Source organism: Triticum aestivum, chromosome 3A, assembly GCF_018294505.1.
Source record: "Triticum aestivum cultivar Chinese Spring chromosome 3A, IWGSC CS RefSeq v2.1, whole genome shotgun sequence".
Classification (NCBI taxonomy): domain Eukaryota; kingdom Viridiplantae; phylum Streptophyta; class Magnoliopsida; order Poales; family Poaceae; genus Triticum; species Triticum aestivum.
Genome location: NC_057800.1, coordinates 584,374,978 through 584,402,195, shown reverse-complemented (window position 1 = coordinate 584,402,195; position 27,218 = coordinate 584,374,978). Strand labels below are relative to the sequence as shown.

The following is a 27,218-nucleotide window of genomic DNA, read 5'->3' as shown; positions in this document are numbered from 1 at the left end:
GTTCGTAGCTCGGTACCCTCCGCCTCGTGCTGACGACGTCCATGGCGGACACCACGCCAGACAGGTGTTCAGTCAAATGCTATTGAGCTTTTTTGAACTTCTTGTTGTTTTCTAGAGTAAGCAAGATGGCGGGGTACTCGGTGGAGGAGGATGAGTTGTTGTGCGATGCGTGGTTGACTTTGTAGGCAAGAAGTCAAGGAACTTACTGCTGAGGTCCAACTCACCATTGAGCACACTGTCGTGACCATTGCCAACCCCGATGCCGTGGCGGGGCACCGCGCCATTGCGTCATCGATGGAGGATGAGCACGAGGTTGAGCGGAGCCAGGTGACCTTGGTGGCGATGTAGAGGGACCAAGACGCAATGTTCATGGAGCTCGTTGATCTTGTGGATTCGAAGGGGCACCCATGACCATGAGGCCTCGCGTTCCGGCAACACGGTGGTCATCGAGCTCCTCCCCGGTGAGGCAAGGAGTAGTTTAACCCCCCTTTTAGCTCATTTTAGCTCTAATCTAGTGGTACTATGGTACATTTAAGGTACTAAGTTTAATGTGGTACCGTTGTACAGTTATGCACTAAATCTAGTTTCAGTTTGAAATGAGCATTTGTGTAAATTTGAGCTTTTGAGGAGTTAATAATTTGGGAAAGGGCTAAGTGCAAAACACCGGACCCCTTAAAATTTGAGAAGTTAAGTTTTAGAAGGTCATTTGAGAAGTTAAATGATATGAGATGTGATAGAGATTTTCTAAGCACACGCAGTTGTGCCTTGAGAAGGACTAGTGAATAGAGCAGCAAATGTTACTGCAAAAAAGGCACTTTGCTAAAAAGATTGAACTATTTACATTGGTCTCTTTCAAACTCTTTTTCGTGTGCATCTTGGTAACTACTACAACTTAATTGCAACGTAGGATCCAGCTCCAGCAATAGCACCCAGTGGTGTAGCCAGCAGATAAACCCAAATCTTGTTGTACGCGCTGGGTTCATAGATGCACCTGTCGATGGCCTTCTCACAACAAAATTCAGCCAGCATAAGTAAAATCATGATCAGCTTGAAGCCAAAACATAAAGGACCCAATATATATATACTTGTACCACTCACAGATTCCACTTATCCTACGACGAGAATGTTCATCACTACCGTCGCACCAACTGCCACCACAATCAACTCTTTCACCTAAGCATTTTGGTAAGACAGCTGAGATCACCAGCTATCTAAGGAAGACACCAAAGAGTAAATACTTATAGGAGGAAAGGAAGAAGTACTGTATATATTACTGCATGAGGATCAGTGGCAACAACGGTTATGACGAAGAGAATGTTAAACATTGTATTGTGACGTGTGCGTGAGTATGGTTGTTGTAATATGGTTAGTGTCGTGGTTTTGTCACGGCGGATGTCTTTAGTGTTAGGACTTAGTCACGAGGCCAACGCATCTATGTGGTAGCTTGAGAGGGGTTGAGCGGGACGAGAGACGCAGGGTGGATCAACACGTAAGACAAGGACTTAGACAGCTTCGGGCCCCGGGAAACATCATCCGGTAATAACCTTACATGCTGTTTGTGGCTAGGTCTCATTATGATTATGAGGGAGTCGCCGTAAACCGGCTTTGCTCTTTGTGTCTAGCCCTAAGATTGTTTCTTCTTGCTTGTAGCTTCTCCCTTGTCCCTCTTGGGGAGCCTTGCCACTCCTTATATAAGTTGAATGGGCCGGCTTACATGTAGAGTCCTAATAGGATTAGGACTAGTCTCTTTTCTATTACAAGACAGATAGCAATCCAGGTCTTATTCAAACTGTTTAAGTCGGCCTACTGGGCCACCTCCCATGATGGGCCGCGACCTATCTCCATGAGGATACCCGTGTCTCATATCCACGACAGTTAGGCTTAGAGATATGATCCCATAGTTTGTTAGATTACATGGAGATCAATCCTAGCCTAACCAACCCTTGTAATCTCTTGGTCTTGAGCCCAATACTAACATGCACGCGTTCTTGCAGCTTTGCATACGCTTAAGCCTAGTTTTCTACATGGTATCAGAGCATAACCCTTCCATCGCATCTAGATGTCCTCATCGTCCTCCTCCGCCATGGCCGGACCCTCCCTCACTTCCGTCGGCCATACCATCACGGAAAAGCTGAACCGTGAGAATTTCCTTGTCTGGAGGGTGCAGGTACTACCACATGTTCGCGCGGCGGGCATGATGGGGTTCCTGGACGGTTCCCAGAAGGAACCTGACGCCGAGATCCGCATGGAGAGGGACGTCGTCGGCAAGAAGGAGGTCACCGTCGCCGCCAACCCAGAGCACGCCATCTGGGTTTCCCAGGACCAGCAGGTGCTCTCGTTTTTGATCGCTTCCCTTTCTCGCGAAGTGCTCCTGCAGGTCAGCAACTGCACGACGGCCGCCGCCACCTTGAGCGCTCTTCTCCAGAGCTTCTCCTCGCAATCCCGTGCCCACATCATCCAACTTCGCGATCAGATCGGCCACACCAAGAAGGGCGACATGACGGTGGCTGCCTACTTCACCAAGATGAAGGGGCTCGCTGACGAACTTGTAGCCGCCAGGAGGCCTCTGGATGAAGATGATGTTGTCTCTCACATCATCCAGGGGCTCATGCACGAGCCGGAGTACAGCGGGTTCGTCTCCGTCGTCTCCACGCGCACCATCACCGACCAGCCCATTGGCCTAGGCGAGTTATTCTCGCTACTGCTTGATGCTGAGTCACGCATCGCCGCACAGACCTCCGCCTACTCCGCCAACGTTGCTGCAAAAGGCGAAGGCCGTGGCAACTCCAACTAGGAAGGCTCTTGTGGCGGCAGCAACAGCGGCTCCCGTGGCTACAACAACAACAACACGGGCGTCCGCTTCTTCGACAACTACTCTGGTGGTGGCGGCTCTGGCGGAGCGCCTCGCCAGGGTGGTGATCGCGGTGACCACGGTGACCGCGAGAAGTGTCAAATCTGCAAGAACAAGGGGCATGGTGCGTGGCGCTGCAAGAAGCGCGACGACCACAACTTCAATAACAATGTGCGTAACCCTGCTGGTGGTGGAGGTGGTGGTGGCGGCAGGAACCGTTCTGCCAATGCCATCCACTCCTATGGAGTTGATACCAACTGGTATCTCGACTCCGGCGCAACCAACCACGTGACCGATGAGCTGGAGAAGCTTGCTGTTCATGACCGTTACACCGGCTCGGAGCAAATCCACACCGCAAGTGGTCAAGGTATGGACATTGCACATGTCGGTCATTCAGTTCTATCTACTCCTCATGGCTCCTTAGATCTCAAGAACATACTTCACTGTCCGCATGCCGACAAAAGTTTACTTTCTGCCTATCAACTCATCAAAGATAATCATGCTTTTCTTGAGATTTACCCTGAAACCTTTTTTGTTAAGGATCGCGCCACTCGGAGGACCATTCTTCAAAACGAGAGTAGGGGTGGCTTGTTTCCTATTTCTGGCCGGCAAGATGCTCCTTCTCCACAAGTTCTAAGTGTGATCAAACCATCTACTTCACGGTGGCACAAGCGCTTAGGACATCCTGCATTACCGGTGGTTCAGAAAATTCTTCGAGATTTTAGTCTTCCTTTGTCAAATAAACAAGATCATTTGCTGGTTTGTGATGCTTGTCAGATGGCCAAGAGCCATCAACTTCCCTATCCTAAGTCTTTTAGTGTGTCAAAAGCTCCTTTAGAGCTTATTTTTTCGGATGTATGGGGTCCTGGACCCATCTCTGTAGGCAGACACAAATATTATGTGAGCTTTATTGATGATTTTAGCAAGTTTAGTTGGATTTATTTGCTCAAAAATAACTCTGGCGTGTTTGAGAAATTTCATCTCTTTCAGCAGCATGTTGAACGTCTCTTTGATCGCAAAATTCTTGCTATGCAAACGGATTGGGGGGGGGGGTGAGTATCAAAAACTCAATTCCTTTTTTGAACGCATTGGCATCACTCATTACATCTCATGTCCACATGCTCACCAGCAGAATGGATCTGCAGAACGGAAGCACCGGCATATTGTGGAAGTTGGTCTGTCCCTTCTTGCCCATGCCTTTATGCCCTTAAAATTTTGGGACGAGGCGTTTCTTACCACCGTGTATCTTATCAACCGTGTCCTAGTAGGGTTATCAAAAACCAAACGCCACTTGAACGTCTCTTTGGCAAGAAACCTGACTATACCTTTCTCCGCATCTTTGGGTGTGCCGTTTGGCCTAATCTGCGCCCTTTCAATAAGCACAAACTTGAATTTAGGTCAAAACAATGTGTCTTCTTGGGGTATAGCAGCCTACACAAGGGATACAAGTGCCTCGATGTAGCCTCTGGTCGTGTCGATATTTCTAGGGACGTTGTCTTTGATGAACATGTGTTTCCTTTCGCCACACTCCATCTCAATGCTGGTGCTCAACTACGCAAAGAGGTCACTCTTTTACCAGTTCATCTTCTGCCATCACCTTGTTTTGATCAAGGGGGAGTAGTAGATGCTGCTGACCACATGTCTATGTCTAATAATACCTTTGATCAAAACCTTGATGCAAGTATGCAGGAAAACGGAGAAGATTTTGGACAGAATTCGTATGATTTTATGCATGCAGAAACGACAGAGGAGGCTGCAGAAGATCCAGACGTCAATCCCGGGGCGAATCGCTCGGGATCCGTGGCGCCAGATGCGTCAGTTGGCGCAGGCGTAGGAGAATCCCTGGCGGGATCCGCGCCGTCTCCTGATTTGGCGGCAGACCAGTCTGGGTCACGCAGCGGGCCCGCGGTCTGTCGCGTCGCCCGCCAGCCAGCCTCGACGGGGCCTGGTGGCCCACTCCCACGTGCGGGTGGTCGGCTCCCGGATGTGGATGAGCGGAGTCCACGTCATGTGGGCGGGAACGCGCCCGACAGGATGCTGCATGCCAACCCAGGCGCGCCAAGTGGCAGTTCTGGAGAGGCGATCCCGTCTCCCGATCTGGATCCGCTACAGGAGCTCTCTCTGGGATCTTCTGCGGATGATTCCGGTGCAGCCGTGCCGTCTTCTTCAAATCGTCTTCTACAGCAACTTGAACGACCAGCTCCGCGACCTCCTGTGCTCTCCAACACCAGGTCACAAAGTGGTATTGTTAAACCTAAAATATATAAAGATGGTTGTGTACGTTGGGGCTCGTTTTGTGCAACAGGTGAACCAAATTTTTGGAGAAGCATTGGGTGAACCTCGTTGGAGGGAGGCAATGGATGAAGAGTATGCTGCTTTAATGAAGAACAAAACTTGGCGTCTAGTTCCACCAGTCAGAGGTAGAAATGTAATTGACTGCAAGTGGGTCTATAAGGTAAAGAGGAAATCTGATGGCACCATTGACAGATACAAGGCACGTCTGGTTACTAAAGGATTTAAACAGAGGTATGAGATTGACTATGAGGATACATTTAGTCCAGTGGTAAAAGCTGCTACTATTAGATTGATTCTTTCAGTTGCAGTATCTAGAGGTTGGTGCATAAGACAACTAGATGTAAAGGACACGTTCTTGCATGGTGTTCTGGAAGAGGAAGTGTTCATGAGGCAACCTCCTAGGTATGAGAATCCAAATGCACCACGTCATATTTGCAAACTTGATAAGGCACTATATGGACTAAAACAAGCACCTAGAGCTTGGTACTCTCGGCTCTCCTCTAAGTTACAATCACTTGGATTTACTCCCTCAAAGGGAGATGCTGAAAGTGCGTTATATCGACTAGAGGGGGTGAATAGGCAATTTTTATGAAATTCTTCACTAAGGAATTTGCCGGTGAGGAAATTCCTTAGCGAAGAACTACTAGCAGCGGAATAAGTACTCAAAAGTAAACACAACAGAATACAAGCATAGTCATCATGATGAAATGAAGACAGGCATAGAGTACAGGAAGAGTAATCACAGGATAACACAGGCTGAAGACAAACAGACTGAAGAAATTGAACTGAGGAAATTGAGAAAGTCTTCAGTCAAAGTCTTCAAACACAGATATGAACAAACATACAACACAGTTATGAGGAAATAGAACCAATAAGCTCGGTGAAGACAATGGTTTGGTAGACTAGTTCCAACTGCTGTCTCAGTTGTACGTCTGGTTGGAGCGGCTGAGTATTTAAACTCGAGGACACACAGTCCCGGACACCCTGTCAAGGACACTTAGTCCAAGACACCCAGTCCTCACCGTATTCTCCTTGAACTAAGGTCACACAGACCTCGTCCAATCACTCGTGGTAAGTCTTCAGGCGACTTCCAAACCTTCACAAACTTGGTCACTCGATGATCCACAATTCCTCTTGGATGCTCTAGACCATGACGCCTAACCGTCTGGAAGAAGCACAGTCTTCAAAGGTAACAAGCGTCGGATCCACTCATGATCAATCTCTTCAATGATGCTCAATCACCTGGGGTTTGTAGGTGTTTGGGTTTTGGGTTTTTGGTTTTTCCTCACTTGATGATTTTCGCTCAAAGTCCTCGGAGGATGGGTTGCTCTCAAATGACAAGTGTCAGTTTCTCTCGGAGCAGCCAGCCAGCTAGTGGTTGTAGGGGAGGCTATTTATAGCCTAGGGAGCAGCCCGACATGATAAGCCATAAATGCCCTTCAATGATATGACCGTTAGGTGGATAGATATTTTGGGGCAGCTGGTGCATAGCACAACAACGGTCGGAATTTTGAGTAGCAAAATCCTCAGGGCTATCATGTTCCTCACTGTGTAGGTAATCCGCACTGGCGAATTCCTAACTCCTCAGTCTGGACAAATTCCTCAGAGACCAGAAGAACTTCGTCTCTGTCACTGAAGAAATTGACTGAACTGTATGAGATTTCCAATGGCTTCACTCGAAGGGATTGGTAGGTGTAGGACTTTGAGTTGAGCATCACATGGAAATTTTTCCTTAGTATTTCCTCGACCCCCTTTAACAGTACGGTGTTTCCTATGACTCAAGGAAGAGAAAAACAAAACTATGAGCATGAAAGCCTTCAAGCTTCATATTTCTCGCATGAATATCAAGTCTTCACAGACACACCAATTTCTTCACTTTCAAAGTCTTCATGAAAGTCTTCAGAAATACCAAAAACTTCAGTGGAAGATATTCATTTTTAGGGGTCGACTTTTCCTGTAAATATCACACTCCTCATAGACTTATAGACCTGTGTACACTCACACACGCATTAGTCCCTTAACCCATAAGTCTTCAATACACCAAAATCGCTAAGGGGCACTAGATGCACTTACAATCTCCCCCTTTTTGGTGATTGATGACAATATAGGTTAAGTTTTCAATGGGGATAAACCTATGAAGTGTAAATATTGATATTGAGGAATTTGATTGCAAGATATGGAAGAACTCCCCCTGAAGATGTGCATAGTGAGGAATTTGCTTTTGAAGCAATGCACACTTGAAGAGTTGAATCATGGAGATCTCCCCCTATATCTTTTAATTCACACACACATTTAACATATACTATGAAGAATTTGAAATGCATGATGAAATATGGTGCCTGATGAAATTCAGCATGCGTGCAATAATATTAACGAGGAATAAGCATGCAGAATAGTGCATCAAGAGTATCAGAGCACAGTGCACCAAAAGTATCAGAGCACCATCGGGTTTAAGATTACAACTCGATCCAATAAATTTTCAGAAGAACGAGAGTTGTAACTTAGCAAAAAAATGCCCATATAGTAGACCCGCTTGAAGACTAACTCATATTTCTCCCCCTGTGTCATCGAATGACCAAAAGGATCGAAAATGAGGACTAACACCCCTGAAGATAATCATGGTGATGAAGGAGCGCCAGCGTTGTTGGGGTCGTTGGTTGATGTAGGGCCTGCCGCAGTGTCGTCCAAATCTTCATGTTCATCAGTGTCGCGCGATGAAGAATATGAGCTGGCCACCAGAGAAGGAACCTTGACCTTCTTGAATTTCTTCGGTGGAGGTGCATGCCAGTCAAAATCTTCATTAAGACCCATGTTCTTTAGATCTTGTTCACCATACAGATGTGACAAGATTGCCCAGGTGCGACCGAAGACTTGATGGAGGTAGTAGTGGTTTTTCTTCACTGCATTGTGTGTGGCAGTCATGCTGTGAAGAAGTGAACCAAACTGACGCTTAACCCATTTGTGATTTCGATCCACCTTCTGGTGAAGACTAAGTAGAAGTTCACGGTCTGTCATCACGCGCGGAGCAGTGGCTTGAGGAGTGGACTTGGGAGCATTGGCAGAGTCATGTGTGGCAGAGTCATCATTGGTGGAATAAGATGCAGCTTTGCGAAATTGACCATCCAATGGACGAATGCCTTCATCAATTACAGCTGGTGCCTTGCCCTTTCCATCAACTGAGGAATATGTCTGCTTGAGGACTTCAATTGGGGGCAAGTAGCTGAGATGATTCTGGAAATCAGCTTTGTAGTTGAGTGAAGACCTTGTCCTGAGGAATCTCATGATCCAAGGTGCATAAGGCTTCAGCTCAAACGGAGACAGTGCAATATTGGCCATAGTCCTCATGAAGAAATTGTGATAATTGACAGGAATGCCATGAACGATGTTGAATACAAGATTCTTCATGATGCCAACAATTTCCTCATCAGATGAGTCGTGACCTTTGATAGGACTGATTGTCCTCGTAAGAATACGATAGACAGTTCTGGGCACGTACAACAATTCCTTCACGAGGAATTTGGTTCTTGGTGCTTGACCTGGCTTCAAAGGTTTCATCAACACCTGCATGTAATGATGTGTGAGCTCAGGTTCACTGTAGATGCAGTGAGCTTCTTCAAGGGGAGGACTGAGTGGTAGAGCACGAAGCAATTCAGAGGCTAGTGCAGTGTAGTGAGTGTTTTCAGACATCCAGTCCAGCACCCATGAATTCACATCTTCAGCATCTCCGGTGATGTGCAGCGTTGCATAGAATTGAAGAATCAGTTCTTCATTCCAATCGCAGATGTCAGAGCAAAAGTTGAGCAGCCCAGCATCGTGAAGAACACTGAGGACTGGTGCGAAGCACGACAAAGATTCCATATCCACGTGAGGAATATGCTCATGGTAGAAAATCTTCTCCTTGTTGAACAACACTGAGGAATACAAATTGGCTTGACTAGCAGTCCAAAAATGCCTCTTCCTAATGCTAGCAGAGTCATATGGGTTGTAATATTCGAAGAATACGTGCTCGCCGAAGAAATCATCAGCCTTGAACTTTTGCTTGTGTGAAAATGGATCCTTTGGCTTCGGCAGAGGAGTGTCAGTGAGTTGCATCACGACCCCAGGAATCTCAATCGCAGGTTCTTCAGGCTGAGGAATTTGTGGTTCCTCCTCAGTGGCAGTCTGCGTCGTTGGTTGTGCAGCAGCAACAGTTTCTTCAGCGCTAGTGGCTGGATTTTCCTCATGGACAGATGCAGTGGGATGAGTTTCTTCAGAGCCCATGTGAACAGTTTGTGTGGGGGACTAAGGAATTTGCTGTAGAGGGGTGAACATTGGAGAGTTTGGATGCTGACTTTCCCAGAATTCATCACTGATTACGGATGTGGAGCAACCAATGTCCACATCTTCATCTTCCATTTCTTCAAAGCCAGCCTCTTCAGCTGTGAACTGAGGCATAGGCGAGGAGATGATAGGTGTTGAAGGGATCGCATCCACTTCAATTTCTTCATCCAACGGTTCAGACGAAGCAGCAGAAGGAGTTTCTTCATCAGATCCACTGGGGATCACATATTCTTCATCAAAAAGAACAAGGTCCTTTGATGGCCTGGTTGAGATGGGAACAACATCAATCGGATGTGCAAATGAACTTGTCATAGGCTTCATTTTCTTCGGAGCTGAAGAATCTGAAGCAGCTGATGCTTTCCTTTTCTTCACTGCAGCATGCTCTGCAGCCTTGGTCTTCTTCACATCTGATGCAGATGGAAGGATTGGAGTTGGTGTTGGCGCAGGAGGAGCAGAGGAGTCTGGTTGATTTTCTTCAGGGACAACTGATGCAGTTGCCCTGATTTCTTCAGTTTCTTCAGGCGCATCACTAGTGGATGCCCTGGCAATTTCTTCAGTGGCTGGAGTGCAGTCATCAGCCTTGGAACTCACATTTTTTTCAGCAGCCTGATTTTCATCAGCGGTGCTGGCATGTTCTTCAGTCGGCTGAGCAGATGCTTCAGCCTGAGGAATTTCCTGTTGTGTTGGGGTAGCAACATTTGAAGTGAACTGTTGAGTTATCTTTACAAATCTAACTTTGGCTCCTTGCCAATCAGCATAGTAGGCTTTGAAGTCATCGCTGAGGGTTTTGATTTCAGATTGGATTTTTACAAGTTCATCAGTTGTCATAGTGACAATGTTGTTCTTCAGAAATTTCTCCTTCTTGTACTGCGCTTTCTTGATCTGTCAGGCCTTCTCAAATTTCCACTTTTCTTCTTGAATAAAGTGGGTCAGCATGTGACTTTGGCCAGGAGTCAGCTTGAAGTCAGGCAAGGGAGTATTGGGGTCCTTGTGCCAATCATCAATATAGTCGAGGATCAGCTTGGGATCCAAAAGCAGTGGCACCTCTGATCCTTTGGCTCTAGCGGCCCTGACTTGCCTGTCTCTGATGATTTCTGCAAGTTCATCATCATCAGCTTCGTCTTCATCAGACGGCACTTGGAAAGCGACTTGCTTATTTTGAGGACTTGGGCGTGGACCTCGTCCAGCAGTGGCCTTTGCCTTCAGCAGTGAGGGGCCAGCTGAGGACTTTGGAGGAACAGGAGCAGCATGAGTAATTGGCCGTGAGGGCTTTGATGATTCTAGCCATGAGGGCATTGCTGAGGAAGCACTTGGCTTATGCGCAGGCTTCTTTGACATAGCCTTCTTTGGCTTGACAGCAAGGACCTCAGCAGAGGCAGCAGCAGCAGAGTCTTCATTAAATTTCCTCACTGCTTCTCTAGCTTGCTTAGCCAACTTGCCTTGGCGCTTGACCCATTCATCAGGATAGTCCTCACCTCGCTTGAGGCTGGTGGGATCAGCAATTTGGCCAGGTGCCAGTGGTGCTCTTGGGCATGTAGGATTGAGTGCGAATTTCTTCATGTACTTAGGAGTGACATATCTGTACTCCCTCCATTCTCTTGCCCATCTCCTCTCTATCTTCTGAATGCGCACTTTGCACTCATTCTTGGTTTCCTCAGGAGGTGTGCAGTACCCAGCATATATGTCATGAGGGATTTCAAACACTGTATTTACCTCAGGCCTCTTTCCTCCCTTCTGTGGCCTTTTACCATCAGCCATTTTCTTCAGTTGAGGAATTTGAACAATTGAATTCTCTGAAGAAGTATGCAACTTTTCTTCGAGGAACGCTGCAAATGAGTTAAGTTGATGAGAACCTAGTGATTGAGCAGCTCACATGTGTACCTGTGAACAGAGTATAGTTGTGAGGAATTTGGAGAGGTCATATGCGTTCTCAGAAGGTTTTTCAAAAAGAACAAGTTTGAGGAATTTGACCAGATGAGTCTTGAAGATTTTCACTAAGCGTTCTTTGTCTTAGGTTCCAGAGTTGTATAGATCGAAGATCCACACAATTGAGGAATCTTGAAGAAAAATGATGCTTAGAGAAACGAATCAAGAACAGATGACTTTGTGAGGTGTTCAGTGTGTGAAGATATGAAGAAAAACACTTTTGAAGATTTTGTAGATAATCATTCAAATCAACGAGGGCAGTAAAAGTAACTTTTATTTACCCTAGACGAAGAACACGACGAACTGGAGTGAGGAGATATGAAGTTCGTCTGTGCAGATCTTCCACGCCCTAACTTGGCGGAGGAAGACGGCTACAGTGGCGGCAGAGTGAAGATGTCTGCGGTCGGCGCGAGTACGTCAGCGACAAGGTCGAGGCAGTGAAGCTCTTCCTCACTGGCGGCGATGAAGTAGCGGCGGCGCTAGGGTTTGAGAATCTCGAGCTGGAGAGAGAGGTCGAGCGGAGTAAAAGAAGTGAGGAAGGAAAGGAGAGGTATTTATAGCCACGGTGAAAAACTGCTCCGAAGAAATTGGACGAACGTGCCCCAGACCCTTCTCATTCGCATGACATGTGTCACCCACGTAGTGAGAGGTGGAGTTTGTGTTAGATCGTGGGTGAGTGGATAAGTGTATCGTGGGATGCGGAACGGTTTGAGCGGCAAAGCCGAAAATTTAGATAAGATAGATTTTAAAGTTCCGTTCACAATTTCTTCAGCTGACAAGGACACAGTGAAGATTTTGAACGAGTTTCAAATAGAACGTACATGAAGAATTTGCGAACAGATTGGGTTGAGTATAGCATATAGGGGAAGGGTCCGATCACATTCACTTAGTAGAGAACCAACTTGAAGAAATAGCAATAAGTGAATGCTGTAGAGGACATAAACTCATATATATATATATATAGCCAATGAAGAAAAATGACAGAACCAGTGAAGACTATGCAAAGTTGAAGAATATGAATAATTTGAGGAATTTCAACTTTTGGTGGTGGCGTGACCCACCGTATAAGAATGATAATTTCAGACACCGCGTACAATTATCGGAGGGTTCTGAGAATCAAATTCTTCGTTAATTTCTTCACACTAAGAGTGTTATTCTTTATTTGATTAAAGTAAAATGTTTCTTCATGTGTTGCACATCTAAGTCATCAATTTTGCATAAGTGTTAGGATAAGTGTCCTTTTCAAAGAACATTCGAAGATTCTAGGATATTTAGCTCACACCGCAACTTGCTAAATCTCTTCTCATCCAAGGGCTTTGTGAAGATATCGGCTAGCTGTTCTTCAGTCTTCACATGATCAATAGAAATGTCGCCCTTCAACACATGATCACGAAGAAAATGATGACGAATCTGAATGTGCTTTGTCTTCGAGTGCTGAACTGGGTTGTGAGCAATCTTGATGGCACTCTCATTGTCACAGAAGAGAGGCACATTCTTCATGTTGACGCCATAGTCGTTGAGAGTTTGCTTCATCCATAGCAATTGGGCACAGCAAGAACCAGCGGCAATGTACTCAGCTTCAGCAGTAGATAGTGATACGCAGTTCTGTTTCTTCGAGGACCAACAGAACAAGGATCGTTCGAGGAAATGACATGTACAAGATGTTGACTTGCGATCCACACGATCACTAGCATAGTCAGAGTTAGAATATCCAACAAGATCAAAAGCCGAGCCCTTGGGGTACCATAATCCAAGTGTTGGTGTGTGAGCTAGATATCGAAGAATATGCTTCACAGCCTTATGGTGTGATTCCTTCGGTGCAGCTTGAAATCGGGCACACATGCAAACACTAAGCATTATATCTGGCCTAGATGCACATAAGTATAATAAGGAACCTATCATGGAGCGGTATACCTTATGATCGAAGTCAATACCATTTTCATCAGTGCATAGATGGCCATTTGTGGGCATAGGAATTTTGACGCATTTGCAATCTTGCATGCCGAATTTCCTCAGTACACCCTTGAGGTATTTCTCCTGAGATATGAATATGCCATTGTGTTGTTGACGAATTTAAAGACCTAAGAAGAATTTCAACTCTCCCATACTAGACATTTGATATTATTCACTCATCATATAGGCAAATTCATCACTATAACGTTGGTCAGTACAGCCAAAGATAATATCATCAACATATACTTGGCACACAAACAATTCACCATCATAAGATTTAGTGAAAAAAGTAGGGTCGAGTGAACCGGGTTTGAAGCCTTTCTTCATGAAGAGTTCCTTCAAAGTATCATACCAAGCCCGTGGGGCCTGCTTGAGGCCATAGAGGGCCTTGTTGAGTCTGAAGACTTTGTCAGGATTATTTGGATCTTCAAAACCTGGGGGTTGAGCAACATATACTTCTTCCTCAAGCTTACCATTGAGGAATGCACTTTTCACATCCATTTGATATAGAGTGATATCATGATGGTTAGCATAAGCAAGTAATATGCGAATAGCCTCAAGTCTAGCAACAGGTGCAAAAGTTTCATCGAAATCAATTCCTTCAACCTGTGTGTAGCCTTGAGCTACAAGCCGTGCCTTATTCCTCACCACAAGGCCATTTTCATCTTGCTTGTTGCGGTAGATCCACTTTGTGCCGATGATATTGTGCTTGCGAGGATCTGGATGTTTGACCAGTTCCCAGACATTGTTGAGCTCGAACTGATGTAATTCTTCTTGCATGGCCTGAATCCACTCAGGCTCTAGAAATGCTTCATCTACCTTAGTGGGCTCTGTAATAGAGACAAAAGCATACTACCCACAAAAGTTAGACAAATGTGAAGCTTTTGAGCGTGTGAGAGGACCTGGCGCTTTGATGTCATTGATGATCTTTTCAATTTGCACTTCTTTTGCAATGCGAGGATGAGCTGGTTGTTGTTGAAGAATTTGATCAGCCTTTTCTTCAGCACCATTTTCTTCAGCATTTTCTTCAGGTGCATTAGCTCGACGTTCTTCATGTTCTGGAATGAATTCTTCAGCAGATTCTTCAGTAGGAATGACATCCTCAGTAGCCTTGAACTTGATAGTTTCCTCATGTGTTGGTTCATCTATCACAGTAGGTAGGTGCTCTCTTTGCGAGCCATTAGTTTCATCGAACCGCACATCTACAGTTTCAACAACTTTGTGAAGAACGTTGTTGAAGACTCTGTAGGTGTGCGAGTCCTTTTCGTAACCAAGCATAAAACCTTCATGTGCTTTCGGTGCAATTTTTGAGTTGTGATGAGGATCTCTAATCCAACATTTAGCACCAAAGACTTTGAAATAACTTACTTTGGGTTTCTTATCAGTGAGGAGTTCATAGGAAGTCTTTTTGAAGAATTTGTGAAGATATACTCTGTTGATGATGTGGCACGCAGTATCAATTGCCTCAGTCCAGAAACGACGAGGCATTTTGTATTCATCAAGCATAGTGCGAGCCATCTCAGCAAGAGTCCTGTTCTTGCGCTCCACGACGCCATTCTGCTGAGGAGTGTAAGGAGCAGATAACTCATGAGTGATACCAAGTTCATCAAGATAGTCATCGAGACCAGAATTCTTGAACTCAGTGCCATTGTCACTTCTGATGTGCTTGATCTTCACACCAAAGTTGGTTGAAGCCTTCGAGGAGAATCGTTTGAAGACTTCCTGCACTTCATGTTTGTAAGTAACAAGGTGTACCCATGTGTAGCGAGAATAATCATCAACAATAACGAAGCCATATTGAGATGCTTCATTTGAGATAGCAGAATAATGATTAGGACCAAAGAGATCCATGTGAAGCAATTCAAATGGGCGAGTGGTGGTCATGATAGTCTTTGCTGGATGCTTGGCCTTGGTCATCTTCCCAGCTTCACAGGCTCTGCATAGGTGATCCTTGAGGAATTTGACATTCTCAATGCCAATGACATGCTTCTTCTTCGCAAGCGTGTGCAAATTCCTCATGCCTGCATGACCAAGTCGTCGATGCCAGAGCCAACCTTCCGAAGCTTTTGCAAGTAAGCACACGGCTGGTTGTGGTCCTGTAGAGAAATCAACAATATACAGGTCTCCTCTCCTAAAGCCTTCGAAGACTTTGGAATTGTCAGCTTCCATAACCACAACACAACGGTACTTGCCGAAGACAACAACCATATCAAGATCACAAAGCATTGAGACAGCCATAAGGTTGTATCCTAAGGACTCAACAAGCATGACTTTGTCCATGTGTCGATCCTTTGTAATCGCAACCTTACCTAGACCCAATACCTGACTTTTGTCTTTGTCAACAAAGATGATATGCTTCAGATGCGACGGAGATAATGGAGCATCCATCAATAGATTCTTGTCACCAGTCATGTGGTTTGTACATCCAATATCGAGGACCAACTCAGTGGCTTTGGGTTGATCATCCTGCAGATGAATTAGTGCAGCTTACAAACTCATATACTTCATTAATGAAGAATATGACATCAATTCATCAGATCAATTTCATCAAGTAAAAGAACTGATAAAGCAATATGAGGACGTGAGAAATGAAAGTTCATTTCTTCATGATTAGCCTGCGTCCTATCAGGCATGCTCAGGTCTCCAGCAAATTCTTCAGACGATTATGTGTGTCTGGAGACCTGACCCTGCAGAAGAGATTAGTTCTTTTTCTTCACCACCCACATCTGAAGGGGTGGCAAAGAGTTCATCATTCTGCGAGCTCCATACGAAAAGGATGGCATAGAAGCCAGTCCATTTCGTTTCACATAAAAGGGGTTAGAGTAAGCATAAGAGTAAGCAGAGAAATTCTTCGAGGACTTATGGACATAATGATTTGAAGAATAATGCACATATCCATAATCCTTAGATCTTCCCTGCGAAACAGACGGATTAGCATGATGATGTTCATGTGAGGACTTTGATCCATATGAGGAATTTGGTCCATATGAAGAATTTGATCTGGGGTTCCTATTCTTCACAGGTGGTGTCATGATGACATTCACCTGAAGATTTTCAAGACATCTTTTGGGAACCCAGATTTTGTGCATAGGGGAGTCGTTCCTGCAGTTAGTGCCAACATATCTAGCAAATACTTCACCATTCTGATTTTTGAATAGCTTATAGTTGGAGTCAATTGACTCATCATCAGAATGAGGAGATTCACATGCAAATCCAGATAAGTTAGATGGATCAACTGGAGGTCCCTTTGCAGCAACCCATGTAATTTTGGGGTACTGCTCAGGCTTCCAATATGTACCATCAGCATTGAGTTTCCTCTCAAAGGTGATACCCTCTTTCCTAGGGTTCCTGTTGAGGATATGCTTTTTAAGCACATCACAAAGAGCCTGATGCCTTTTGAGGCTTTTGTACATTCCTGTCGTGTACAATTCCTTCAGCCCTGCATTGTCAGTGATACTAGCAATGTCCTCAGATGAGGAATTAGTGATAACAGAGGCATGTGAAGAATTTGAAACATTAGCAGCATTTGAACATTCAGGTGAAGAATTAGCAGATTCACGTTCAATGCACTTCAAGCATGGTGGACAAATTCTTCCTGAGAAGCGCTGATTTGTTGAGCAAGTAATGAATCGTGCTCCTTCTGAAGATCTTCATAACTCACTCTTAGCTTCTCAAGGTCTTGCTTTCTTTGAAGAAATTCATAAGAAAGCTTCCCATGATCCGATAAGAGAGTGTTATGATGACTTTGAAGTTTGTCAAGCTTGGACTGAAGTCTCTGAAGATTTTCAGTCAAAGTTTCAGTGCGATCCATTTCTTCACCCAACATATCATCACTTTTATTTAGCATGTTTTGAACCTTTTCTAAAGCCCTTTGTTGTTTTATAGCAATCTTAGCAAGTTTAGAATAGTTGGGTTTAAGGTTTTCATCAGATTCATTCTCACTTGATTCAGAGGAGGTATATTTGAGTACCTTGGCACCCTTTGCCATGAAGCAATAGGTGGGAGCGTAGTCATCATCGCCTTCATCAGCCTTGTTGGTGAGGTCATTTTCTTCGGTGTTGAAGATAGACTTGCTGATGAATGCAGTAGCGAGAGCAAGGCTCGCCACTCCGGATTTGGACACCTCAGATGACTCCTCTTCCTCATTTTCTTTAGATTCATCCTCAGAGTCCATTTCCTTGCCAATGAATGCCATGGCCTTCTTGGAGATGCTCTTCTTGTGATATGAAGGCTTGGAGGATTTTGTTGATGAGGATTTTGTGGATTTCTTCTTTTTCTTCGCATCATCAGAACTGTAATCCTTGTATTTCTTCTTCTTTGATTCCTTTTTCCACTGAGGACAATCTTGAATGAAATGTCCAGGTTTCTTGCATTTGTGACAGAGCCTCCTCTTGTAGTCACTGGATGAGGAATCATTGCTCCTTGAGGATCTTCCAAGGCGACCACGTCTTGAAAACTTTTGGAACTTCTTCACTAGCAGAGCCAGATCATGGCTCAGTTCTTCAGGATCACCAAGGCTGCTACCAGAGTCTTCATCTTCGGACTCAGATACTGCCTTGGCCTTCAGTGCACGTGTTCTGCCATAGCTTGAACCATAGAGATCTCTCTTTTCAGCAAGTTGGAACTCATGAGTATTTAGCCTCTCGAGAATATCAGCGGGATCAAGTGACTTGTAATCAGCACGTTCTTGTATCATCAATGCCAGAGTGTCAAATGAGGAATCAAGCGATCTCAGCAATTTCTTCACCACCTCATGGTCAGTGATGTCAGTGGCACCAAGTGCTTGAAGCTCATTTGAGATGTCAGTGAGGCGATCGAAGGTTTGTTGAACATTTTCATTGTCGAGTCTTTTGAAGCAGTTGGAGAGATTGCGAAGAACATCAACTCGAGAGTCACGCTGAGTTGAGACTCCTTCATTCACTTTGGACAACCTGTCCCAGATAAGCTTCGCTGTTTCCAAAGCACTCACTTTGCCATACTATCCTTTGCTCAGATGGCAACATATGATATTCTTCGCTTGAGAGTTGAGTTGCTTGAATCTCTTCACATCGGCAGCATTCAGAGAAGGTGTGACTGAGGGAACACCATTTTCCACAACATACCAGAGATCGTTATCAATTTCTTCAAGATGCATTCACATCTTATTCTTCCAGTAGGGGTAGTCCGTCCCATCGAAGGTAGGACACCCAGTAGATACCTTGATCATACCTGCAGTCGACATAACTAAAACTCCAGGTGGTTAAACCAAAATCACACAGAACAAGGGAGTACCTTGCTCTGATACCAATTGAAAGTGCGTTATATCGACTAGAGGGGGGGTGAATAGGTGATTTTTATGAAATTCTTCACTGAGGAATTTGCCGGTGAGGAAATTCCTTAGCGAAGAACTACTAGCAGCGGAATAAGTACTCAAAAGTAAACATAACAGAATACAAGCATAGTCATCATGATGAAATGAAGACAGACACAGAGTACAGGAAGCGTAATCACAGGATAACACAGGATGAAGACAAACAGACTGAAGAAATTGAACTGAGGAAATTGAGAAAGTCTTTAATCAAAGCCTTCAAACACAGATATGAACAAACATACAACACAGTTATGAGGAAATGAAAGAGTTGAGGAAATAGAACCAATAAGCTCGGTGAGGACAATGATTTGGTAGACCAGTTCCAACTTCTGTCTCAGTTTTACGTCTGGTTGGAGCGGCTGAGTATTTAAACTCGAGGAGACACAGTCCCAGACACCCAGTCAATGACACTTAGTCCAAGACACCCAGTCCTCACCGTATTCTCCTTGAACTAAGGTCACACAGACCTCGTCCAATCACTCGTGGTAAGTCTTCAGGCGACTTCCAAACCTTCACAAACTTGGTCACTCGATGATCCATAATTCCTCTTGGATGCTCTAGACCATGACACCTAACCATCTGAAAGAAGCAAAGTCTTCAAAGGTAACAAGCGTTGGATCCACTCAGGATCAATCTCTTTAGTGATGCTCAATCACGTGGGGTTTGTAGGTGTTTGGGTTTTTGGTTTTTGTTTTTTCCTCACTTGATGATTTTCGCTCAAAGTCCTCGGAGGATGGGTTGCTCTCAAATGACAAGTGTCAGTTTCTCTCGGAGCAGCCAACCAGCTAGTGGTTGTAGGGGGCGGCTATTTATAGCCTAGGGAGCAGCCCAACATGATAAGACATAAATGCCCTTCAATGATATGACCGTTAGGTGGATATATATTTTGGCGCAGCTGGCACATAGCACAGCAACGGTCGGAATTTTGAGTAGCAAAATCCTCAGGGCTATCATGTTCCTCACTGTGTAGGCAATCCGCACTGGCGAATTCCTAACTCCTCAGTCAGGACAAATTCCTCAGAGACCAGAAGAACTTCGTCTCTGTCACTAAAGAAATTGACTGAACTGTATGAGATTTCCAATGGCTTCACTCGAAGGGATTGGTAGGTGTAGGATTTTGAGTTGAGCATCACATGGAAATTTTTCCTTAGTATTTTCTCGATCCCCTTTAACAGTACGGTGTTTCCTATGACTCAAGGAAGAGAAAAACAAAACTATGAACACGAAAGTCTTCAAGCTTCATATTTCTCGCATGAATATCAAGTCTTCACGGACACACCAATTTCTTCACTTTCAAAGTCTTCATGAAAGTCTTCAGAAATACCAAAAACTTCAGTTGAAGATATTCATTTTTAGGGGTCGACTTTTCCTGTAAATATCCCACTCCTCATAGACTTATAGACCTGTGTACACTCACACACGCATTAGTCCCTTAACCTATAAGTCTTCAATACACCAAAATCACTAAGGGGCACTAGATGCACTTACAGATACCTCATTGTTTTTCTATCACCGACGTGGGATAACCATTTTTATGCTTATTTATGTTGATGATATAGTTGTCACTAGTTCATCATCTAAAGCAGTTGAAGCTCTTCTTATGGACTTGAGCAAGGAGTTTGCACTTTAAGATCTTGGTAGTCTTCACTTCTTCCTTGGAATTTAGGTAAAGAATGCAAAATATGGAATTGTGTTGTCACAAGGAAAATATGTGCAGGAAATACTTCAGAGAATGGGCATGAAAGGATGTAAGCCGTCATCTACACCTTTGTCTACCTCTGAGAAAATGTCTCTTCATGATGGAGAGATCCTTGGAGCAGAGGACTCCACCAAGTACAGAAGTATTGTAGGAGCATTATAGTATTTGACATTAAGTAGACCAGATATCTCATATTAAGTAAATAAAGTATGTCAGTTCTTACATGCTCCTACTAGTGCACATTGGACTGCAGTAAAGAGGATACTTAGATATCTTCAAGGGACTCAGAGTCATGGACTGGAAATTGGAAAGTCAGACTCGATGCTTGTAAGTGCTTTTTCAGATGCAGATTGGGCAGGTTGTCCTGATGATAGAAGATCAACAGGAGGCTTTGCAGTGTTTCTTGGCAGTAATTTGGTTTCTTGGAGTGCTCGCAAGCAGCCAACTGTATCTAGGTCAAGTACAGAAGCTGAGTACAAGGCCTTAGCTAATGCCACTGCAGAGATTATCTGGGTTCAGAATTTGCTAACAGAGTTGGGTGTTTCTCATCCAAGAGCAGCATCACTTTGGTGTGACAATCTTGGTGCAACCTATTTGTCTGCTAATCCTATCTTCCATGCCAGGATGAAGCATATTGAAATTGACTACCACTTTGTTCGAGAAAGAGTGGTTGATAAACTGCTGAATATCAGATTCATACCTACGGGTGATCATGTGGCGGATGGGTTTACTAAACCTCTCAACTTGCGGAAATTAGAACCTTTTAGGCACAATCTCAACTTAGAAAGTTGTGATTGAGGGGGAGTGTTAAACATTGTATTGTGATGTGTGTGTGAGTATGGTTGTTGTAATATGGTTAGGCTTAGAGATATGATCCCATAGTTTGTTAGATTACTTGGAGATCAGTCCTAGCCTAACCAACCCTTGTAATCTCTTGGCCTTGAGCCCTATATTAACACGCACACGTCCCTGCAGCTTTGCATATGCTTAATCCTAGTTTTCTACAGATAAGGACGAAGGTGATGATGAACTCAACGGCGAAGGCCTCGACGGCGCCGACGCTCGGGACGGTGGCAATGCCGGGGTTCACGCGGTGGTAGATGGCGTTGCCCACTGTTAGAATTAGAGATAGATTGTAATCTCAACTATTTATCTTCTCTCTCTCCCGTAACAACCTTTATCTCTATCTTTATGTACCGAACCTGAATTCTAGCGATCGGGTAAACTTGTAAGCCACGGCAAGGGCGCCTCTTGCCCTCGATCAATATAAACTCATGCGGCTCTCTACGGAGAGTAGGAATGCTTCCATCTGACATGGTATACAGAGCCATCCTCTTCCCATCTATCTAGCCAAAGCTCCACGATCACCAAAAAAATCAGATCGCCATGTTCTCCTCGGCTCCCGTTGCCCTCAACCTAGGTGCACCACCCACCGAGAAGCTTACCAAGGGGAATTTTCTCCTGTGGAAGGCTCAAGTGATGCTGGACCTGCAAGGAGCGCAGTTCACCGACCTCCTTGATGGAACCGACGCAGCTCCCTCGAAGACGGAGCACCAGCAGCAGTCGGACAAGACAATGGTCGCGGTGCCCAATCCCCTCTATGCGCCATGGCTGTCCAAAGATCAGCAAGTTCTCAGCTATCTCCTGAACTCTCTGTCAAAGGAAATCCTCGCCCAAGTTGTGAGTAAATAAAATACCTTTGATTTATGGACTGCCATTACCAGTATGTTTGCTTCATAGTCACAATCTCGAATCACGAATTTGAGAATTGCCATCACCACTACCAAGAAGGGCTCCATGTCAAGCACCTCCTACATCACCCGGATGAAAAATCTGGGGGATGAACTTGCTGCAGCAGGCCGACCTGTCTATGATCCAGAGATGGTGGACTACGTCCTTGCTGGTCTTGATCGGGACTATGATCCGATCATGGCGGCGATCGGCGTCGTCAAATCCTCCATCGCCGTCGATGAACTCTTCGCCCAGATCGCTGCCTTCGATCAACGGGTGGAGATGCTAGGCGACGGTCCAAAAGCTGGCTTCAACACCTCCGCGAACCTGGTGTACAGGGGGCTCGATCACCCTCGTGGTAGAGGGCGCGGGCGCGGCAACAGAGGCCGTGGCCGAGGGAGGCACTCGCCCTCCTCCTCTTCTTCAAGCGGCGGCAACAGGAGAGGCGGTCGTCCCCAACAACAACAGTAGAAACGACCACAGCACTGGGATTATCTCGAGTGCCAAATCTGCCTCAAGCATCATCGCGGGGGCGCCCGCGAGTGTTGGGATCGCTATGAAGACGATGAGTATGAAGAAAAAGAGGCAAATGTCGTCACCGACTCCTACGACATCGACACAAATTGGTATGCGGACTCCGGTGCCACTAATCATATTACAGGGGAACTCGACAAGCTGACAGTCAGAGACAAGTACCGTGGGCATGACCAAGTGCACACTGCAAGTGGATCTGGTATGGAAATTACTCACATTAGTAGTTCAATTGTTAAAACTCCCATGAAAAACTTGCATCTTAAAAGAGTTCTATATGTGCCCACAACATTAAAGAGCCTCCTTTCTGTTCATAGATTTACCCTTGATAATCGTGTTCTCATTGAATTCCATCCATATTTCTTTTGGTAAAGGACTTGGACACGAGGAGAATCCTTCTTAGGGGCAAATGCGTGGGAGGTCTCTACCCGCTCATATCTTCATCAACATCGTCAAATAAACAACCTCTCATTGCTGTCAAGCCTTCATCATCAAAGTGGCATAGTAGACTAGGTCATCCTTCGTCAGTTATTTTTAAATTTGTTCTTAGCAAGAATAATCTTCCGTACTCTCATGAGTCCAATATTGAGTCTGTTTGTGATCCATGTCAACAAGCTAAAAGTCATCAGCTGCCATATCCCATATCTACCAGTATTTCAACTACTCCATTACAGCTTGTATTTTCAGATGTGTGGGGGCCAGCCCCCACCTCCGTTGGTAGATACTCATATTATGTTAGTTTCATTGATGACTATAGCAAGTTTACATGGATCTACCTCCTCAAGAAACGATCTGAAGTTTTTCAAGTTTTTAAGAACTCTCAAAATCTTGTTGAGCGCCAATTAAACACTAAAATCATTGCCATGCAAACCGACTGGGGAGGTGAATACAGAAAACTAAATTCCTTCTTTCAATAACTTGGCGTCTCACATCATGTTGCATGTCCTCATGCACATCAACAGAATGGCTCCACTGAAAGGAAGCATCGCCTTGTTGTTGAAGTAGGGCTAGCTCTACTAGCAAATTCATCTATGCCACTAAAATTCTAGGATGAAGCCTTCTTAACTGCCACATATCTCATCAACTTGCTACCCAGCAAGGTCATAAATTTTGAAACTCCCATCACACGTATCTTTGGCGTCTCTCCTGACTATAAGTCGCTACATGTATTTGGTTGTGCTTGTTGGCCCAATCTTCGACCATATAATACACGCAAGCTTGCTTTTGGCTCAAAGAAGTGCGTGTTTCTTGGGTATAGTCCCATTCACAAAGGACTCAAATGCCTAGATGTGTCTACTGGTAGGGTCTATATCTCTCATGATGTAGTATTTGATGAGTCAATTTTTCCATTCGAATCCCTTCATCCTAATGACGGAGCACTTCTCAAACAAGCAATCCTTCTTCTTCCACCACATCTCCAAAACACTGATCATGGGGGCGACAATTGTACTAATCCAACTGATGATCCTACTAGTGGAGCTGTGTCTCCATGTGTGCAGGACCATGCAGCAGAAAACGGTGCAGAAATTGGTGGAGAAAATGATCAAATTTTTGCAGAAAACGAGCCTATGTTGCATGCAGCAGAAGAGGAGGAAGCCGGCGCGGAGCACGAGGCGGATTTGGAGTCACCTGGAACTCCTGTTCGCCTGAGTGCCTTGGATCGGGCGCATAGATACGCGCCGAGCCGCGCACCTGGTCTCCTCCAGCCGCGCCAATCAGCTGGCGCCCCGTCATCACGTGCGGACGAACCGCGGTCCACACCGTGTCCCACGCGCGGGCAAGCGACAACGACAGATTCGATGGGGTCCGCGTCAGGGTCGCTTCTCGCCCGCATGCACCAGCAATCAGCGAAGCGGCAGGACATTTGGTGGGGTCAGCGTCAGGATCCCCGACACTTTTGCATGCGCCAGCAATCAGCGGCGGATCTTCGGCGGCAATAAACTCCGATGAGTCAGACACACCTCAGGCCACGGGATCTGCTGTGGAAAGCAAATTTGGGCACTCTTCGGGATCTTTTGTGCCGGAGTCTTCTGCGCCATCTCCTGTAGCACAACCAGCACGTACACGTCAAAGCCAGCCCCAACAAGTTACAACTTCACGTGTCATGACTCGGTCGCAAAAAGGTATAAGAAACCCCAAAGTCCGAACTGATGGTGTTGTTCCATATGGTATGCTGTGTATCGCAGGAGAACCAACAACATTGGAAGATGCACTTGGAGATCCCAAATGGAAAAATGCAATGGATGATGAATATTCGGCACTCATGAGGAACAAGACTTGGCATCTTGTACCAGAGAAAAGAGGTAAAAATATTATTGACTGTAAGTGGGTTTACAAAATCAAAAGAAAGGCAGATGGCTCCATTGTCAGCTATAAAGCTTGTTTGGTTGCAAAGGGGTTCAAACAACGCTATGGTTTGGATTATGAGGATACTTTTAGTCCTGTTGTCAAAGCTGCAACTATTAGACTTGTGCTAGCTATTTCTGTGTCCATAGGATGGAGCTTGAGACAGCTAGACGTTCAGAACACGTTTTTGCATGGTGTTCTGGAAGAGGAGGTTTACATAAGACAACCACCTGGGTATGTAGACAAGAAAGCACCTCATCATGTGTGCAAGCTTGACAAGGCGCTTTATGGCCTGAAGCAAGCACCAAGGGCATGGTACTCAAGGTTAAGCTCTCAGTTAAGGCGTTTAGGCTTTGTTGCATCTAAGGCGGATACTTCATTGTTCATTTACAACAAGGCAAACACAACTATTTTTGTACTAGTATATGTTGATGATATTATAGTTGCAAGTTCATCGCAAAGTGCTACTAATGCCCTTCTACATGATTTGAGCTTAGAGTTTGCTTTGAAGGATCTTGGTGGTCTACACTTCTTCTTGGGCATTGAAGTAAAGAAGATTCAAGATGGCATAGCACCGAACCAGGAAAAATATGCCACTGAACTTCTAGCTCATATGGGGATGAAAGATTGTAAGCCTTCACCTACACCATTATCCTCTTCAGAAAAACTCTCAGCTTTTGAAGGTGATCCGCTCAAGGAGGAAGAAATCACAAGGTATAGAAGTGCAGTAGGAGCCTTACAGTATTTGACATTGACAAGACCAGATATTTCCTTTGCTGTTAACAAGGTTTGCCAGTATCTTCATGCACGCACTATTATACATTGGACAGTTGTTAAAAGAATTGTACGGTATATAAAACATACTATGAGTTTAGGCCTTCAAGTTAAACGCTCCAGCTCCACTCTTGTTAGTGCTTTCTCGGATGCTGACTGGGCAGGATGCAATGATGACAGGAAGTCAACTGGAGGCTTTGCAGTATTTTTTTGTTCTAATATTATCTCTTGGAGTGCTAGGAAACAAGCCACAGTATCCAGGTCAAGTACTGAAGCTGAATACAAGTCACTAGAATGCTACTGCTGAAATCATTTGGGTTGAATCGTTGCTCAATGAGTTGGGAATTAAACATCATCGTGTGTCATGTTTGTGGTGTGATAATCTAGGAGCCACATATCTTTCTGCAAACCCAGTATTTCATGGAAGAACCAAGCATATAGAAATTGACTTTCATTTTGTAAGAGAAAGGGTTGCAGAGAAGAAGTTGGACATACAATCCGTTCCCTCCAGAGATCAAGTTGCAGATGGATTCACCAAAGCTTTACCAGTCAAGCCATTTGAGGAATTCAAGAAGAATCTCAATGTAGGATAGTTGAGATTAAGGGAGGGTGTTAGAGTTAGAGATAGATTGTAATCTCAACTATTTATCTTCTCTCTGTCTCTCTCCCGTAACAACCTTTATCTCTATCTCTATGTACCGAACCTGAAATCTAGCGATCAGGTAAACTTGTAAGCCACGACAAGGGCGCCTCTTGCCCTCGATCAATATAAACTCATGCGGCTCTCTACAGAGAGTAGGAATGCTTCCATCTGACACCCACGAACGAGGCGGCGGTGGATCCCAGCACCTGCGCGGCGACGTAGGGGACGAGGTGGGCCGGCGGGAGGTAGCTGAAGGCCGCTATGGCGATGCTCGCCGCGGGGTTCAGGTGGCACCCGGAGACATGGATGGTGGAGAAGACGAGCACCGTGACCGCCAGGCCCACGAACACGGCGACGCCCATGAGGCCCTCCACGCCGTCGTGCTGCTCGTCCATGATGATGGCCGACACTTGGGTGAACATTAGGATGAACGTCCCGAGGAACTCCACCGTCGCCTGATCGAACCATTAGTTCTTGGTTGGCCGAAGCCCGAAGGAATGTAGCCAGAAGAAGGTTCAGTTTCGTACCTTCTTCAGGAGTGGCACTACTACCATGTTTGGGAACTTAGGACGCCGCTGGCGAGCTGCATGGGAGGGCGGTGGATCGTCGTTGCCGTCGTCGACGTTTGTGATCGGCTCCATCGACACAATCATCGACCCCATTGCAAGCACTAGTAGTTTGGCTTTAGGTTGGATATAACATTATGTCGTCTTGTTGCTCTGGATCAACGCGCTTTTTTAGTTGTGGCATGTGGTCAATGTTAGTTGTATAGATTACAACCCCCGCTCGCCCACGTCCT

The 27,218-nt window shown here is 45.2% G+C and overlaps 1 pseudogene; it reads right to left on the bottom strand.

Moving 5' to 3' along the window:
• Nucleotides 1-885: 885 nt before the first annotated feature.
• Nucleotides 886-27,060, bottom strand: LOC123057003 (aquaporin NIP3-3-like; annotated as a pseudogene).
• Between the last annotated feature and the right edge of the window lie 158 nt (nucleotides 27,061-27,218).